The sequence below is a fragment of the Lissotriton helveticus genome, chromosome 12, assembly GCF_964261635.1.
Source record: "Lissotriton helveticus chromosome 12, aLisHel1.1, whole genome shotgun sequence".
In the NCBI taxonomy this organism is placed as follows: Eukaryota; Metazoa; Chordata; class Amphibia; order Caudata; family Salamandridae; genus Lissotriton; species Lissotriton helveticus.
The window spans coordinates 779,274,292-779,292,448 of NC_136073.1; the positions used below are offsets into that span (position 1 = coordinate 779,274,292).

General features: G+C 48.4%; 1 protein-coding gene across 1 annotated transcript in view; it reads right to left on the minus strand.

The window, feature by feature from the left end:
- LOC144798305 (protein S100-P-like) overlaps nt 1-13,345 on the minus strand; it is a 204,742-nt gene extending 191,397 nt beyond the window's left edge. The window contains exon 1 of the mRNA XM_078669106.1: nt 13,264-13,345. The gene's annotated coding sequence lies outside the window, so the exon portion shown is untranslated. The remainder of the gene's footprint in view (nt 1-13,263) is intronic.
- Nucleotides 13,346-18,157: the final 4,812 nt, after the last annotated feature.

Below are 18,157 nucleotides of genomic sequence, written 5' to 3' on the forward strand. Positions count from 1 at the left end.
TTTCAGGTGGCGACTCCATCTTGGACCCTCCACGTCCGGACCACGTGACTGCGGCCCGACCCCGGCCACAGCCCCCGCGAAGCCCCGACATCGAGGCACCAAGATCCAACCAGATGGTAAAGCGGCCACTTGACGGATCAAGGAGGAGGGGGGTTTTGCTGGGCCCCCAGCCGTCCCCGGACACCTGGTTTCGATTGCCCTCCGGCCTCCCGGGGCGCTGGCTCCACCCCCCTGCTGGGTGTCTGGGTACTCTCATCCCTGCCCCTCTGACCCCCAGGCGCGAGGGTCCGGACATCAAAGGACTCCAGACCTATATCTGGGGCAGCTCTGGACTGGGTCGGCAGTTGTATCCTGGAGTCGAGAGCCCTGCTGTCGCGGCTGACCCTGAGAAGAACGCTACTTTGAACCCTGAACCTCTGGAGCCTGCTGGCGCTGCCGCGGCCCAACCTTGCTGAAACCACCTTTGGAGTCCTGCTGGCGCTGCCGTGGCCCAACCTCGCTGAAACCATCTTCGGAGCCTGCTGGCGCTGCCACGGCCCAACCTCGCGGACCCCCCCCCCCCCAGCTCAAGGATTGAGAGCTGAGCGTAGGGTAACCCTGTGCCAGACTGGTACCAAGACTGTCCCGCTACCCTTTACCCCCAGTTACCGAGACCCTAAGGATCCCTCGATCCGTTTGTACATATTGCCGAAAGGACCAATCGCTATTGCTGATAAAGATTCTAAGACGTTACCCTCTTGTGTGGTGTCCCTTTGTAGTGGTGCGATTGCTCTGCTGTGACGATTCTAGGAGAGGACCCCCATCCAGGAGGCCTCTCGACGGCGCTCGGCCAATTCCATAAGGAGAGGTGGGTCTCGGGTGGTCAGTCAGACATCTTCTGCCTCCCCAGGGACCGCCTTTCTAACATTGGTGGCAGGCGGTGGGATCCGAGCCGACGCAATTCGTACAGTGACTCACCCACTACCGACAGAAACACACTGCAACCATGACGACCAAAGAAACCAGACCGACCGCAGGGTTCCAGAAGGAATGGTTGGAAGAATATAACCACAAAGAATTGACAATTCTGCAAGGACCTGGGCATCGCTACCACTGGACTAAGCACCAATGAGGATTTCAAGGAGGCCCTACAAACGTGGGTGGAGGCAGGAGCAACGCCACCTCAGAGCGAAGACAACATTGTTCCGAACATGCACCCGGAGACCGACGCAACCCCAGCGGGGGAAAGACCTACAAACAGACACGGGCCTCTCCCACGAAGACGCCCGAGAGCGAGAAAGGAGCCGGCTCCACGAATTGGAGCTCACCCGACTCAGTCTGGACGGAGAACTACAGCTGGCCGAGAAAAAGATAGCCCTTGAGCAACTACGGCTGCAAGGAGACCTAGAGGAGAAGCAAAGGCAGAGAGACTTGGAGGAGAAGAAGCTCCCGTTAGAGCATGAGCGTGGCTTAAAAGAACTTGAGATCAAGGCCAAAACAGGGGAGGCCAGCGCCTCCGGGAACCGGAGCCCACCTCCTCCTGCGGACACGAAGGTCCACATCCCCAAAGATGTCGTCAAGGAATATTATAAAAACGACGACATCCAACAATGGTTTAAGGCCTACAAGGTAGCCATGGCCTCTCATCGAGTACCCCAGAAAGACTGGGGTGCCGGCTTGTGGGGGGAAGTTAATCAACGAAGGGAGAGACGCCCTGCTAGAGCTCCCCGACGCAGAGATGACCTCTTATGAACACATGAAAGCCGCCCTCCTTACTCGCTACGGACTCACCCCCGAGATGTACCGGCAGCGATTCCGAGACTGTAAAAAACTCCCCGGTACTACATGGGTGGAGTACGTGAACTTCTATAGTAGAGCCCTAGAGGGGTGGATCAAGGGCAGCCAGGTCACCACCTACGAGCAACTGTTCAACCTCATTGTATGGGAGCACCTCTCCAACAACTGTTTTATCGAACTCCGGCAGCATCTCCGGTCGAACCCTGTGCCCTCCAGGACAAGTGGACGGGGCCCTTCAAGGTGGTGGAGTGCACGAGCCCTGTCACTTACCTGGTGGACATGGAGTCCCCCAGGAACCCCATCCGGGTCCTCAACTCCAACCGGCTCAAACCGCACTTTGTCCAAACGGAGCTTAGCCTGCTGATGGCTACCAATGGGGGGGCCCCGAAGACGACTCTGAGCCCCTACCGGACCTCCTGAGCACCTCTGAAAAAGACGGCTCAGTCGACGGGGTCACCCTCTCCTCCGCCCTGACCCCAGAACAGCGCCAGGATTGCCGGAAATTGTTGGGTCAATTCGCAGACTTGTTTTCCCTCACCCCCGGAGTCACCCAGTGGTGCGTCCACGATGTCGACACCGGGGACAGCCCGCCTGTGCGACACCGGGCCTACAGAGTTCCCGACCGAGTTTGGACCTGCATCCAATCGGAGGTCTCCAAGATGCTGGCCCTGGGGGTAGTCGAACCCTCCGAAAGTCCGTGGGCCAGTCCAGTCGTCCTGGTCCCAAAAGCCGCCGCCCCGGGCGCCACTCCCGAACTGCGATTTTGTCTCAACTATCAGGGATTGAACGCCGTCATCCGGACCGATGCACACCCCATGCCCCGGGCCGATGAACTAATCGACCTCCTGGGGGCGGCCCGCTACCTGAGCACCTTTGACCTAACCTCCGGCTACTGGCAGATCGGACTCTCTCCGGGCGCCCAAGAGCGCTCCGCTTTCTCGACCCCAGATGGCCACTACCACTTCAGGGTGATGCCCTTCGGGATGAAGAACGCCCCCGCAACCTTCCAGAGGCTGGTGAATAAGGTATTGGCAGGGCTAGAAGGGTTCAGCGCCGCATAGCTGGACTATATTGCGGTATACAGCCTCCACTGGGCCGAGCACCTCAAGCACCTCTGGGAGGTCCTGACGGCCCTCCGACGGGCCGGACTGACAATCAAAGCAAGCAAATGCCAGATATGCCAAGTTTCCGTGACCTATCTGGGACACCAAGTGGGGAGCGGCCATGTGGCTCCCCTCCAACCCAAGATCGACGCCATCAGGGCCTGGGAGCCCCCGGTCACCCAGACAGCAGTCAGAGCCTTCCTGGGGCTCACTGGGTATTACCGGCGCTTCTTGAAGGACTATGGGAGCATTGTTGGCCCCCTCACCGAACTCACTTCCAAGAGGCAGCCCCAGAAGGTGCACTGGACCCCCGAGTGTCAGGCCGCCTTTGAGACTCTGAAAACAGCTGTGTACCGACCCCGTGCTCCAAGCCCCCGACCACAGCCCCCGCGAAGCCCCGACAGAGGCACCAAGATCCAACCAGGTGGTAAAGCGGCCACTTGACGGATCAAGGAGGGGGGGTTTCACTGGGCCCCCAGCTGTCCCCGGACGCATGGTTTCGATCGCCCTCGGGCCTCCCGGGGCGCTGGCTCCACCCCCCTGCTGGGTGTCTGGGCGCTCTCATCCCAGCCCCTCTGACCCCCAGGCACGAGGGTCCGGACATCAAAGGACTCCAGACCTATATCTGGGGCAGCTCTGGACTGGGTCGGCAGTTGTATCCTGGAGTCGAGAGCCCTGCTGACGCTGGCGCGGCTGACCCTGAGAAGAACTCGCTACTTTGAACCCTGAACCTCTGAAGCCTGCTGGCGCTGCCGCGGCCCCACCTCGCTGAAACCATCTTCGGAGCCTGCTGCCGCGGCCTGACCTCGCGGACCCCCCCCCCCCCCCCCCAGCTCAAGGATGCTGAGCGTAGGGTATCCCTGTGCCAGACTGGTACCAAGACTGTCCCGCTACCCTTTTCCCCCAGTTACCGAGACCCTAAGGATCCCTCGATCCGTTTGTACATATTGCCGAAAGGACCAATCGTTATTGCTGATAAAGATTCTAAGAAGTTACCCTCTTGTGTGGTGTCCCTTTGTAGTGGTGTGATTGATCTGCTGTGACGATTCTAGGAGAGGACCCCCATCCAGGAGGCCTCGACGGCGCTCGGCCAATTCCATAAGGAGAGGTGGGTCTCGGGGTGGTCAGTCAGACATCTTCTGCCTCCCCAAGGACCGCCTTTCTAACAAAGGTGTTGATGTAATAGCTGGTTCTGACAGTTATTTAGGATCGGTTCTCATTATTAGATTGTACAATCCTGTATAGTCTGAGACTTTACTTCCCTGCAACCTACCCTCCAGAGCCTTAGTGGCACAATCAACAAAATCAGTCCAGTCCTGAGTGAGCTTTTTGGGTATCTCTGAACAACCTGTATTGCTCAGTGGTTAGGCCAAACCCATCAATAAGACACTCTTCAGGACAGAGTAGTTTTAGCATCCTCGGGTCTAACAGTGAGGAGCTGGTCTCTCCCTTTCTCAGAAAAGGAGTACCATAAGATTGCTGCCCACTGTTCTTGAGGAACCTGCTGTACCATGCAGGCTCTCTCCAGAGCAGTCATCCATTTGTGGAGGTCATCCCCTTCCTTGTAGGGGGGCACAATCTTGGTCAGGTTTCTAGGTTCATAGGTCCTGTCTCTTTAGGAATAATGCTGCCACCAGTGGGTATCTCCCCACACAGTCTTTTTCCCCCTGCTAAAGCAAGTTTAGCTTTTGGGCCAGGGCGATCTCTTCCCTCTCTATCTGGAGCTTGACAGATCTCATCCTGGCCTTATGCTCTTTTCTAGGGGGGGGGGGGGGGGGGGGAGAAAGAGTCATTCCCCTTTGAGATTCCCTTGAGGCACTAGAAAGGTGAGATTCCCTGGAAGGAGATCTCTTCTATTGCCTGGGAGTATTCTTCTATAGAATCTGAGGAGGTGCTGGCCCTCTCCATTTCCATGTAGGTCCAAGTTGGTTTGGTTAAGCCTCCCAATTGGTACCTGGATATCCCCTTGACCCTCATCTGAATCATTTTGTTCTGGGTTTAACTCCTCATCTTCTGCTTCTGGGGTGGTGTTCTCCGTATCTGGGGCGTTCACTCCTTCTGCGGAATTACCTGAGGGAACTGCACTAGCTTTCTCAAGATCATCCTTCTCTAGGCTGGCTATCAGGACAGGAATGGTAGGGTTGGGACCCTTTTTGAGCTTCCTTGTAGTACACAAGGCACTCAAGTCCTTGAAGCTGAGTTTGTCATAGCTGGAAGGTGCCTTGGTAAGGTCACCTACCACAGGCAGAGCAATGGGTTGCTCACCTGTGCCAGACTCTAGTGAGGTGTAAGTGATGCACTTACCGATGATTAAAAAGAAAGAGAGTACCCTTATAATAACACCCACAGGAACAGGGTAATAATGCGGAAAAAAAACTTTAGTGTTCCCTGGGTTGTTGATTCAAATGGGGAACCCAATCATTCATACATCTCCTTATATTATCACTCTATTTGTTCATACACCTTGTGCTATAGTAGAACCACAAAAACATAGAATGTGTGTACAAAAACTTCAGAATCTTTTTAAAAAAATGTTTTAAAAAAATATATTCAGTACATTATAAAACATGAATTCACCACAGATAATAAAAACAATCCAATCAATTAAAAAATGCCTCGGTTTTTTGTGTGTTATGATCGAATACATAAGCCCAAGATATACACATTAACACACTTTGCAAAGCATCAAATTACAAATGAACAGTATTTATAAAATATACACAATTAATACATCCCCCAACGGGGTAGTCGACGCGTTTCGGTGGTTGTGGCAATCAGCCCCACCTTCCTCAGGACAATTCTGATGTACACAAGTATCTCATAAAAATATCCCTTTCTATTCAGGACATCTAACTGAAGTGAACCTTCTATGGCGGCTTATTGAAGTCTCGCTCTGTTGTTTTTTAGGCAAGATCCATAATTTTGCTCGTAGTAGTTATTCAGTTCTCATTTCTAGCAGTTATGTTCAATTCTGCCTTAATTCAGGTAAACCGATATTTTCACCGGTGTACTCTTTGGTATCGTTGTCATAGTGCCTTTATTTTTTCTACTTATTCTTATGTTCCTCTCAGTTTGCTGTTTTTATTTACTGACTTTGCTGATTCCAATTCTTTGTTGTCTGGTTTAATGTCTTAATGTGAAAAACCCGTGTTTCTTCTGCTCCGAAATAGACTTCCATCAATTGTCCTTCTTGCAGGGGTCGTGCGACTTGGCGTCTACCGCTTCCACCGGTGTCTCCTCAGCGTTTGAATTCCTGAAGCACTTACCTACACTAAGTGTTTTCCTACTGGAACCTTGCTAGTGAGTTGTAGTCAGGGTGTGCTAAGCCCTTCTATCTACAACTACTAAGTTCAGTAGAACTTAAATATGTAAGCTTTGTTTATATGTACCTATGGTACTTAATGGGATCTTTCAATTTGATAAAAAGATTGCACTGGTAAAACAGCAAGCTCAAATCCCAACCGCTGCACACCAATGTGAGAAGTTGACCTGATGTATGATGTCTCCCAATTCTGGGGGCACCTTGTATCAGTCCAAACAATCCCTTATGGAGGTGGTTGTAAGTCAACCTTAAAAGACAAGCTATCCACAGTCTTAGGCTAAACTCAAGAGGGCATGTGAAGCCAGCTGTTTTACCATATGCAATCCTGTAATATCAAAGGAAAGGACACCACACAAGTTATATATTATAAAAATATATGTATTTATTACTAGAATATTCCTCTGTACTCTTTATGAGTATAGAAGCACAAGCGTTTAAACAAAAGCACAGTTTAACATGAAATTTGCACAATTATGGATGAGGCCGGTGGCCACTCAAACCATATATCAAAAAAGTGGTACAAGTATCACTTTACGAACAGTGGTAAGGCCTGGGGACTTGGGAATCGCTGGGACTACACTGGACTAACAGCAGTTAGAACGGGAGTAGCCCGCGTGAATCGGGTGCAGCGCTAAAAGCACACGCATGCACCAATGCAAAGTCAATGGTGCGTAAAAGTTACAAAGTTACTGTTTTAGAAGTCTTTCGACTAGACTAGAACCTAGCCACTTAAAACTTAGACACTAGAGGTGTAAACCACTACAGGAGCACCGGCGTTCACGAGTTACCTCACCCACAGGAAGCGGGTGCATAGGTGCCAAAGCGTGTCGGGTTTCGTCGTGGAGTTCTATGGAGCCTGGAGATGAAGATGCTGCAGGCGGCCAGGAGAGAAGAGTCCGGTTGGATCCAAGGGTGGATCGAAGATGTAGAGTACCTGAAAGCAGAGGGGACAGAGTCTGGGTCACTAGCCAGTGACCAGGAAGGAACCAGGCAATGTTGGGCGCAATTAGGTGCTTGTTGCGAAGTTAGTCTCCGCTGCCACGTGGACTCTGGGGCACCGAGGATGACCTGGAGTAAATCACAAGCTGTCCCACAAAGGCTCTCGCTGTCAGCGGTGTCGGCTTTCAGATCGTAGTTAAGCCTTGGCAAGTGCAACCCACGCAGGATTGGAAGATTGCTTCTCGTTCGTACCAGCAAGGTCAGATAGATTGCTCCTTTTTAGGGGAGCGAGGACCAGTCTGGAGCAACCAGACTAACAGTGTAAATTCAAGGTTTCGTCGGTACTGGGGCCACTAGCCAACAGGCAAGTGACCAGACCAATGCGTCAAGCAGAAAAATGCAAAAGGGCCCCACGCAGCACTTGGTGAGTGTGGAGGGGAGATCTTTGGTGCAAAAGCTGCTCGGGGCTGGGGCTTCTCAAACCCAAATGCACAGCTTCAAAGGAGCCTCTGGAGCTGCATGGTCAGCACTTTGTAGTTTTTCCAAGATGGCCGGCTCCACGCTTCACGATGCCTCCACGGGTCTCAGATTCGCTGGGACTGTGGATCGGGCTGTTAGAAGTCAAGGGAAGCTGGTCTTGTTGATCGCTGTCGCTCGAGTTCGCACCAGAGTTGGGGCTGGAGTGCCCCAGAACCAGTTTGACTGGATTTTGCATGGGACACCTTGTGTGCCCCCGGCAGTGTCTAGTTTCTTTCAACCCTCCCTGCTCCAATCCACTATCTCCTGTCTGGGGGGTATACAACCTTTACCTCGCATTTTTTACCACGCAATACCATTACAACGCTGGCATTACAACGCAAACCATTACAACGCATTGCGCTGGGGGCGCTCTAGGATAGGGAATAAGTTTAATTTTCCATCCAACACCTTCCCTAGTGTCCACGGGGACTGGAGTTCGAATAGAAAATTATACTTACCACTATCCAGCACCTCTAAGCGCTATGCGTGGTAAAAACCGCGTTGTAAAGGTATGCGTTGTAACGTCATACATCCTGTCTGGGGTGGTGTAACACCTCCCTGTGACAGGAAACTTTGTCCAAGCCTCCCCTGCCAGGTTTCGGTCAGCAGCAGGAGGCCAGATTTGTGTCGGGGCAGCAGCATCCATTTTGTGATGCGGATGCTCAGGTTAGGATTAACCGCGTTTTAAGTAAAGTAACATGTGTTTTCCCTCTAGAAGGGTGGAATGCTACCCCCGTCGCCAGAACTGGCGAGGGGGTAGTATTCCAAAGTGTATGACACTTTACACGATAAGTTTTGATAAAGCCAAACCAAAGTTAGCAATAACCGCGAGGATTATAATGCACTTAAGAGTATATGGTATGGCAATACCCTGGAACAGCAGTAAGGAAATCGTTCTGAACTCTGCAGACAGGCTCAGCTCATGCTAGAGCACCATCTCACATAAAACCAAGCATTCTGCCTCCAGGATTGTTAAGGCCTGCCATAGGAGTGACTTATAGGTGCATATGTGTCCAGATATAGGTTTAGACATAGGTATAAGATATCTAAGCAAGGGGGTGATTACACCACCTTGCCCCAGCTGAGTGATCAGCCAGTTGTGTCGATTTAAATGGCCAGCCAGGGGTGGCAAAAGATATGCTGCAGCCCCTGGTAGGCCTTGGATGCACCTATAGTGCACTGTACAGGGGCTGATAAGGTGTCCAGTACCAAATTGGTGATGTACCTAAAGTACATGGATAATAAGTTAGAGAGAGAACAGCAGGCTGTGGGTCTGATTAGCAGGCCCACAGCCACATTAAGTCAAAAACCAGTGAAGCAAAATGCAAAAATTGAGTGGACCATAGGAAAGCAGACCCTACTCTCCTACAATTGGTAAATGTTTTCATCGGGGATGGGCCTGCATGTGGAGGCCTGTCCGGTACGGTAATGATTGTTCTAAAAATAGCACTAAGACTGTGAAAGCATGATAACTGCATTTAACATTTGTTTTGTGAAGTTAAATATCCTGCAAATGAATTCAGCACTGAAGCATGTTAAGTAATTCTCAGCAAGACATTTTCTGTAAATTACACTCTTTGAAACTGGCAAACATTCATTAGGTATATATTTAAAGATCTATATAGGTTTTAGGTTGTACTCACAGATAGACTTGGGAACTCTTCCTTCAGAAGCGTGGACAGCTCCTCCTGGTTCAGCTCTCCATCCTTACCATCAACTCCAGAGTATTTCTTGAATGTCTGGATCATAGCCCCACACAGCTCTTCCAGATGCATCTTGACAGTTTCGATCTGTAAAGCAAGTACACAAACCCTCAGTCTTGTTCCAAAACATTACCAGCTTTAAAATGACAGCCGCTCACTCTAGCTTCTTGGCTGTGCTTAAGAGTGTGTGCACTTAAGTTGCATTTAAATTCATGTTTCATGGAAGACATTTTATTTTTTGTGTTCACAATAAGAAGGTCTGTGGGTACGACTGGGTATCCTGGTGCACTGCAAGGTCATCATTTATTGTGCTTTAAAAGCCAATGCAAGAGACTATTATGAAAAGTGTTGTAAATGCACCATTTTCACACATTTTCTTGGGGGAACCCCCCCCAATCTCACCTGGTAGTGGTCAGGCTTACTCTATGCATGGTTTGGGCCAGTGTGTAACGAAACGTATGGGGGGCCCCTGCAAAGAGCACAGATGGGCCCCTCCCACCTGTCCCTCCTCTTTTGCTGAGGGGACCCCATGAAGCTTGCCCCCCCCACATCCCCACCAAGGGTGCCTAAGTTACGCCACTGATTTGGACTGGTCCGACAAAATGGGCCAGGTCTGCTCTAGGTTTCCAGTCCGACCCTACCCACCAGCACCTTTTATTTGGGGGGGGGGGGGGGGAGAAGAATTGGACTTATGTTTACTATCAGACTATGACCCAGAGCAAGAGAGAAAAAAGCATTGCCAAAGCAAATGTCTCGCCTCTGGGCTTGGTCAGTGGTTTTAAGCACGCTACAGATCTATTTGGAGAAATGTGTAAATCTGAGACTACTCACAAGCCACATTTTGAGAAGACAGGATGTCTGCAGTATCATGGAACACACAAACGAATAGCTAAAATCTCATTTACTCAACAGCAGAAATCGTTCTTCGTGACAGAAATGAGCTCACATCTACATACGCGACAGATTGTTTAACTTTAGATGGGAGGAGACCTCCGCCTGGAGTGTGATTAGAAATAGCAGGTTCCAAAGGATCATAAAGAGTCGGGGAAGGGAATAAAAGCGGCACAACGGAGGAAAATGGTTTAAAAGTACAGCCCCACCTCCCCAATCTCACGTGGTAGTGGTCAGGCTTACTTGCTATGCATGGTTTCACAGAAGGGACTTGCTTTTGTCTCCCTGCCACAGAGATGGACGTTGTGAACTCTGAAAACGTGTTTTATTTTATTTATTTATTGCATTTATATAGCGCTGACTTTATCCGAAGGTGTCAGAGCGCTGTACAATAGAACGTTACAAAAATAAACAGGAGACTAGAAGAGGTAGGGTAAAACCATAGAAGGCATGAACACAATATCAAACACATCAAGCAAGGGTGAGGAATGTACAGGGAAATATTAAAAATGGACAATGAAGAAACTTCCTAGAGGGGTCTGAGAATGAAGATATTAGTTCTGAAAGTGTCTTTGGAAGAGAAGAGATTTGAGGTCAGCTTTGAAGATCCGGATAGAGGTGGTGGCACAGAGCAATGGAGGAAGCGAGTTCCAGATTCTCACTGCATTACCTGAGAACGATTGAGCCATCGATCTTTCCCTTTTGAAGGAGGGGTGGGCTCAAGCAGAACCTTTTCCACATTCTGAGAAGGACTCGAGCCTCCAGACATTCAGTTTATTCGCCAGGTAACGAGGGGAGGAAGTGTGCAAGGCTCTGTGGGGGATGCAAGCCGTTTTGTAAATAGATCTTGCCTCTATGGGAAGCCATCAAAAAGACGGGATACGATAACCAACGAGAGGCGAATACCTCAAGCCAGCACAGACTATGTGGGGGGGGGGGGGGGGGGGGGGAGAGAGAGAGAAGAGGAGAAGATGTTCACAGAAGTGCTGAGTGGGAGGGGAAGAAAGAACACAATAAAAAGGAGAGGACCTGAATCACAGCTTGAGCAGTAGAGCGAGACTAAGCACACACTTCTCAATAGAAGAACACAGGAAGCGGTGCTTGCCTGTCCAATTAGGAGGCAGCAAACAAGTAGTGACACTGAAGACAACAAATGATAAGTACTGGGCGGGCTCCAAGCCTTATTATAATATAAGCTATAGTGTCTGTCAAGTGAGATGCATGCGCGACCCTAAAAAGGAGAAAAGGACGGTAAAAATAGGGGTAAAAACTGAAAGTGAGAAAGAAGGGTTTAAAAAGATCAATCAAGAGAGCTTAAGAGGCAAGCAGTGCATGATTGTGGATACAAGAGGCACGAGGGGGAATCAAGACAGCCTTGGTATTTAGCAACCCTTCCATTAGACAGGGAGGTTCTGAGAGAAGCTTTTTGCCTCAGGTCTTATTCTTTTCAGAGTGGAGCAGCGTCACCCTCAAGCTCTCCGAGATGCAGATACCACAGGAGAACATGTGGGTTGAAGACGTTCTGCTGTTCCGTTCCAAATACCACCGGAGCGAGTTACACCAAGTGACCTTCCAAGTGGTCCATGCAACAGTCCAGGTTTTTTATTTTCATTGTGAGACTAGTCCTCGTTGATTCAGTCATTAAAACCTGCTTACAGTACAAAAACGCAAAACAATTTTTTTTTTTTTTTAAAAGACTCCTGCACTGGAGCAGCCAGTCATGCAGACACCTCTGGAATATAGCAATTATATGCTAAATCGGACGGATGAATATATTAATTCTATCAAGTTCTGGACCGATGAGGCCGTACATTGCACCCATGCAAAGTTGCCAAGTGGTCAATTTTAATTATATTGTAAGCTACACTCAGTCATTTCATAGCGGCCAGGCTTCTGATGGACGCATAATCACCTGTCCCAAATCTGGAGAATTGTATTCTGGGACTTGTTAAGTGTGTCACAGCCCATAAAATATGTAACCCAAAGTATCAAAATGTCTTATAAGTATGTGGACGGGACAGCATACGATACAGCTTGGACGTAGGAAATTAAAATGCTCTCCATTCGGTCCATGATTAGTTATACTCCGGCATATTAAGTAAAAACTACAAGACCCAGAATGCTCTACACAACACCACAACGGGCTGATGCACTGGGCACAAGGTGGAACTTGCCAAGAATGGCCCCACCCTCACAGGAGGCAATCAAGTGCTCGGGCTTTACTTATGGAATTGACTTGTTGCTGGTCATTTAATTTGAAGACAAACTTTGACCTGCCCATCTTGAGACCGCCCTAGGCCCATCAATGAAAGTTGCCAGCTGGCAGTATAATATGGGGAGAGGTGTGGCGCCGCGGCCAGGGCGACTGACGCTGGAATCTGGGTTCGATCCCTGGCTCCGGCGGCAGGTTAGCCCAGCACCATGTGACTCTGGGCAATAGCTCGCTTAATCTTCCCGACGGCGCCTAGAGACCCTAAATGCGCTTTACAAATGTGGATTGTTATATTATTATTATCCAGGGGAGGACAGGGTCTCCCACTCCAGGCTGGAGGGCGACAGCCACGTGTACCCCATAATACAACCAGGGCCCAACCCCAAAAGGGCAGAGAGACGAGGCCTGGACCGGAGCAGCTGATCACCCCTGGGCCTTGGAATCTAAGCGGCTGACAATGAGGGGTGCCGTCTGAAACGTGATCCTTAAAACACTCGTTGAGCCTCGGAGCAGAGCCTTGTAGTTCCGCAGAACAGACCACAAACCACGCATACCGCGGAGAATCACGCCTGTGTCACCTCGATCAGACCACACACACACCTCAGGGGTGTCACCCAGAACAAGCCACAAACCACGCATACCGCGGAGAATCACGCCTGTGTAACCCCGATCAGACCACACAACCCTCAGGTGTGTCACTTACAACACGCCACACACCGCGCAGCTAATCAACAGACCGCAGTGAATCCCGCTGTCATTACCCAGACCAAGCCACAGCCCCGTCTCCGAGCCCCTTACCGCGAGCCTCAGGCGGTGAACACAGGATCCTGGACGAGAGAAGCGAGCAGACGCCCCTCTCACCGGCCTCTTTAAAGGCCCCGGCCCCGGCCCCGCCCCTTTACTCCAGGTGAGGCCGCCATCAGGCTGCTTCACACAGGGTCGGCCTCACTTAAAGGGCGGGTTATGGGCCGCCCTATAGAATGATCTATTGGCTCTAATTTTAAAACTCGCATTGTCTGCAGCCACATCAAATCCATGCAGCCGCCCTACATTGCAAAATGCCAACACAGCGTGTCTTTTTATACCCTGAAAACTGCCCAAGTTTGCAAATAATATGGGCCACTTTTTTTATCTACTTAATTCGTAAATGAGGGCAGTTTTATTTTGGTGCCCGGGCCAATTTTATATCTCAGTCAGATCCAGTTTCACTTGAACTGGTTTGAAACGACCCATTAAAAAAATATATAAAAAAAACACGAAGCTGATTCTTCGGCCTCCCAAGGCCTGGTTGAGGGCTACTCAGAGCAAACTCCAGACTCTCAGATTTAGTTTTTTTTCCGGGAAAGGCCTTTTAGTTCACTAAAGTCCATAATTAATAATATTTTTCCCTCTAGATATTGAGACATATACAGAAACTACAGCCTTGGAGGCCTAGTTCCTGTTGGTACTGTGCATTGTGGGATTTGTAGTCCCGTTTTATCCCATTAGAATAGAGAGACTACAAATCTCAGAGTTCAGAGAATAGTCCTGGACTGGATGAGTCACAAACTATGGACCTGGAAACTCGGGAGCTCCGGCATTTTTTGCCCATGCCTTAAAATGCAAATTAGAGAATTGGTTGTCCTTGGGGGCGTTCTATTGTTTTTCTACCAAATACATCTCATGGATGCTTGCTAAAGAAATGCATTACCTTATTTCGCTGTGGGAGTAACTAAACCCTCTGTAATGCAAGTACGGATACATTTTATGAAGCACATACTCTGGACTTAAACGCTTCCAGGCACTTGAGAGAACATTGTGTGTTTGTATATTTGGATTCTGTGTAAAGGCAGCACCGGATCCGGAAGTCCTTGAAATAAAGACCTTCTCACTCTGCCCAACACAGACCACCGAGGTCTGCAGAAGTGCTGGAGTCCAGCCTTCCATGCCCATTCAGTATTTGACCTCTCCGCTGAGATGGCTGCAGGGGTGGAAGTTTTGAATCAATTGTTTTGTCAGAGGTCCGAGATGGTGGCACGTCAGGTGTCAGATGAGCTGTCAGTTGCCAAAAAGAGGCCCCACTGTCCAAGCATGAAGCCCATTTGAGGCATTAGCTGATAATCAGGGCGATGCCTCTGGATGACCAAGGAAGCCATCATCTCTTGTAGCAGCCAGACTTTTCTTTAAATGCCAGTGTAAAATTCTAATCTTAGACGTCAGCAGGAGTCTTAATGGGTTTATTGAGAAAAATAGAAATGAGTAATCTGTGAATCACAAGTTCAATCAGCCAGAGTTTATCTGTGAGGTTTTAGAATATACCTTGAGGTTAGAAACTGTCTTATAAGTTACTTTTATGGTCAGGTTTATCCTTCTCTTGTTTTCAGTACAAAAAAGCTTTCCAAAATTCTCTCTCAGTTCTCAAAAGTCTGTTTTTTCGTTTGGTAGTTCCTGTGGTAACTAAGGCTGGATGTTGTTCAATGGTTTCCACCGACCTTCAGGACTGATTTTGCTCATCGGTAGAACATACAAGAACAAGGTAAGTAGTCATATTTGTCTAATGTTGTATTCACCCCTTTTAAGGTTTGCACTGCGCTTGAGAAATCTATTGTTTTTAATATAAATACACATCCCGCCACCTCGCTTTCCTGGCTTTTCATTAGTTCCCTGTGCTTGCCACTTTCTTTTACTCCATTTCTATTGGTTATAGCATTTTTTTTGCATTTACAAATGCTTGTTCCTCATCTGCTTCTCCTATCAGTTTACCGTCGCCGAAATACCGTTAACATTTGCGCAGGAGAAACAATTTTTCCATAAAGTTTTGCCTCTTAGTTCTTTTTCGTCTTGCTTCAGCTTTATATAGCAATGTCTCATCAGGATAAATTACATGGTTTGCCCAGAATCACAGGATGTTGCTCTGTCGAGATCCAAACTGGTGTCCCTAGCTTGTGAGTCAACAGCTTTGGCCATTTTGCCACATCCTCTCAACTCCCATGATACTTGCTTGCTGAGCAGTTGTTTGTTCTTTCACTTATCCAGCTGAGTTTAGTGTTCTGCTAAATTTGTAGGGTTTTACTAGGGAGCGAGCACATGCAGGCTTTGGCTGATAAAGGGGCAAGATGGGAAAGTTTGATGTACCGGTTGGTGTGATATGAATTCATGCCCGCTATGCATTGCCCATGTGTGCATGCCAGCTCACCTTCCAGTTCCTGCGCCACTCTCTTTCCACCAACATGCTTCTGGCATGCTAAGCCTTTAACACTCCACTGCCAGCCACAGCGCAGCGGAAAAAAAAAAATACACTGCCACCCTCGCGCTATGAAGATATGTGTGCATGTGTATAATGCGGGGAGTTCAGAGGGGTATTCATTAGCCGGGTACAGCCCACTGGCGTAACAAAACTTGAGGGGGCCCCTCTGCAAGGTACATGGAGGGGCACCTCTGGAATCAATTAGGAGCTCTCCCGCCAGAGTACTGTGCCGAGGGGGCCCTCTGGAGGTTAGGGGCCCAACCCGCACCACGGGGGCTGCTGAAGGAAGTGAGCCACTTGGGGTCACCCAGGTAACCTTGGATCACCTCTCAGCCTTCCATACCAAATGAAGAGTCAGAAGAAAAGTGGAGAAAATACCAATAATTGTTTTATTCAGATGCACTCAGAGTGGAGCCCCATCTACACCGTCTCGAAAAGTGGGACAGAGGGAACTGAAATCAACAAGCATAGAGATAAATTATGTACGTTTCATAGTAGGGCAAAGGCACGCCCACAATGGAATTTTCCAGGCAGATGCAGCTGGACAATGAAATACAGAAAAAATAGGTTTCGGTTCTCGTATCTCACATAACCTAGCACAGTCCAAGGTCGTTTCACCCTGCACCTGCCAACAGACAAGTGGGAGAGGGCCTCTATCTAGTGAGAAAGGTTTGCATTCATATAAGCAGGCTATTAATTACTGAGGCAAAACTTCAACATTTCAGAAATAAAGCTTAACAGAGGCGTCTTCTCGGAAATGGCAAATGATTAGTTTCAATCATCATTCAAAATGGCGTCTGAACAGAAAATGGTGCCGCAAATGTTACCTTATATAGGGCACTGCGTAAGCAATCTCAGATCTAGTCTAACAGACCCTCCACTTTAGCATGAGCTTAAACATTTTCAACTATAGTGAAAAAGAACAGGATTATAAACAATAGCAAAATATCAAATTGGGGCTCAATTATGAGCACTTCATACCATCAACATTGGACAGTGAAACAGCAAGGAGGGATACATTCTCAAATATTCGTTCATCGATGTTCATCAAATCATCAACATATTTCTGAAGAATTATAGCGGCATGGTGTAGTGAATTGATATTTTCTGTTTGGGTGTGAAAACAGTGGTTCAATAGGAGCAACACAAAGGGAGACACTGAACAAGGATACAGCAGAGCATCAATAGCACGATAAGATAAATCACTTTTCCAAGGATCCAGCCCCAGCCGCCAAAAAGGGACCAACTCCAGTTCCCACTCTCCATTCCCTTTTCATTTTCAAGAATATCAAAAATGTGTTTGCTAATATTCTTTTCCATATTCTTAACCATGACTATACACCGATTGCCAACTACCGCGCATATACCACCACTCTAGCTAGAATAAAATCCACTGCATATCTAGTCTGTTCCAAATATATCTGCATACTCTCCAACTGAGGGGTGATGTTGCGCAAAGCTGCCACTGTAGTATTAGATAAAATTTGCAGCTTGCATCCAAAGTATTCTCTAGCCTTCTCACCCCTGGCCACAGAGGTACCACCCAATGTGAAAATAGAAGACAGGATGTATTCAAAGGTGAAACCATTACTGTAATTATTGACCTCTATATCGGCCACTCTTTCACATAATTCTTTTGTTATTGTCAACTTAACCCATCTTATGTTAGGCTTGGCATGTTTACAGGGCACACCGAAAGGCAGCACCATTCCAAGAGCTACATCGTTTGTACCATTATAGACATCGGAATAAGTCCCATTAGACAAGAAGAAAAACCCTGGGTGTGCATAGATTGCTCCCTCGTAATCTACCTCAGCATACCTGGAGTTCCTCCAAACGTACTTGGATCCTCTTTATTCACTAAGGGGACCGCATGTTTGTACAACACTATTCCCGAACAATTTATATTCAATCAAGTATCCCTAATGTTCACAATAGGACATCAGCAGGGTAAAAACCTGCCTCGCGAGGGACTGTCAATTTCTTGTAATGCCATCCCACTAATGTTACGTTCTGTTTTTCAGTATAAAGATTATCACAATATGTGTTTTTATCACAACCCAGATAACCCACCCCCAATGGCTTTCTATGGTATAGACATGGCCCCAGATAACCAAAACCAAACACTGTTTTCACTTCTGTACATTGAGGTGGTCGAGTATATGCGTAATTTACTAGTGACAATGCATACGCAGTCCACAGACTGGTGACAGATTGGGTGGGGTAACAAGCGGTCCCTTCACCAAAAAACCTCTTATGTGTTTCCAAAAATTAATTACTCTGAGCTGTTCTTTTATTTAGTCTCGGGGTAAGGCACACTTTGAGCACCTTCCAAAACCCATGATACCCCACACAATATTATGATCATCAAAATCAAAAGAACAACACATTTATTTTTGCTTTTTCTTGACCACATCATATTATGCTATGCAACAGTAACCGTTGGCTGCTTCTCCTATAACCTTT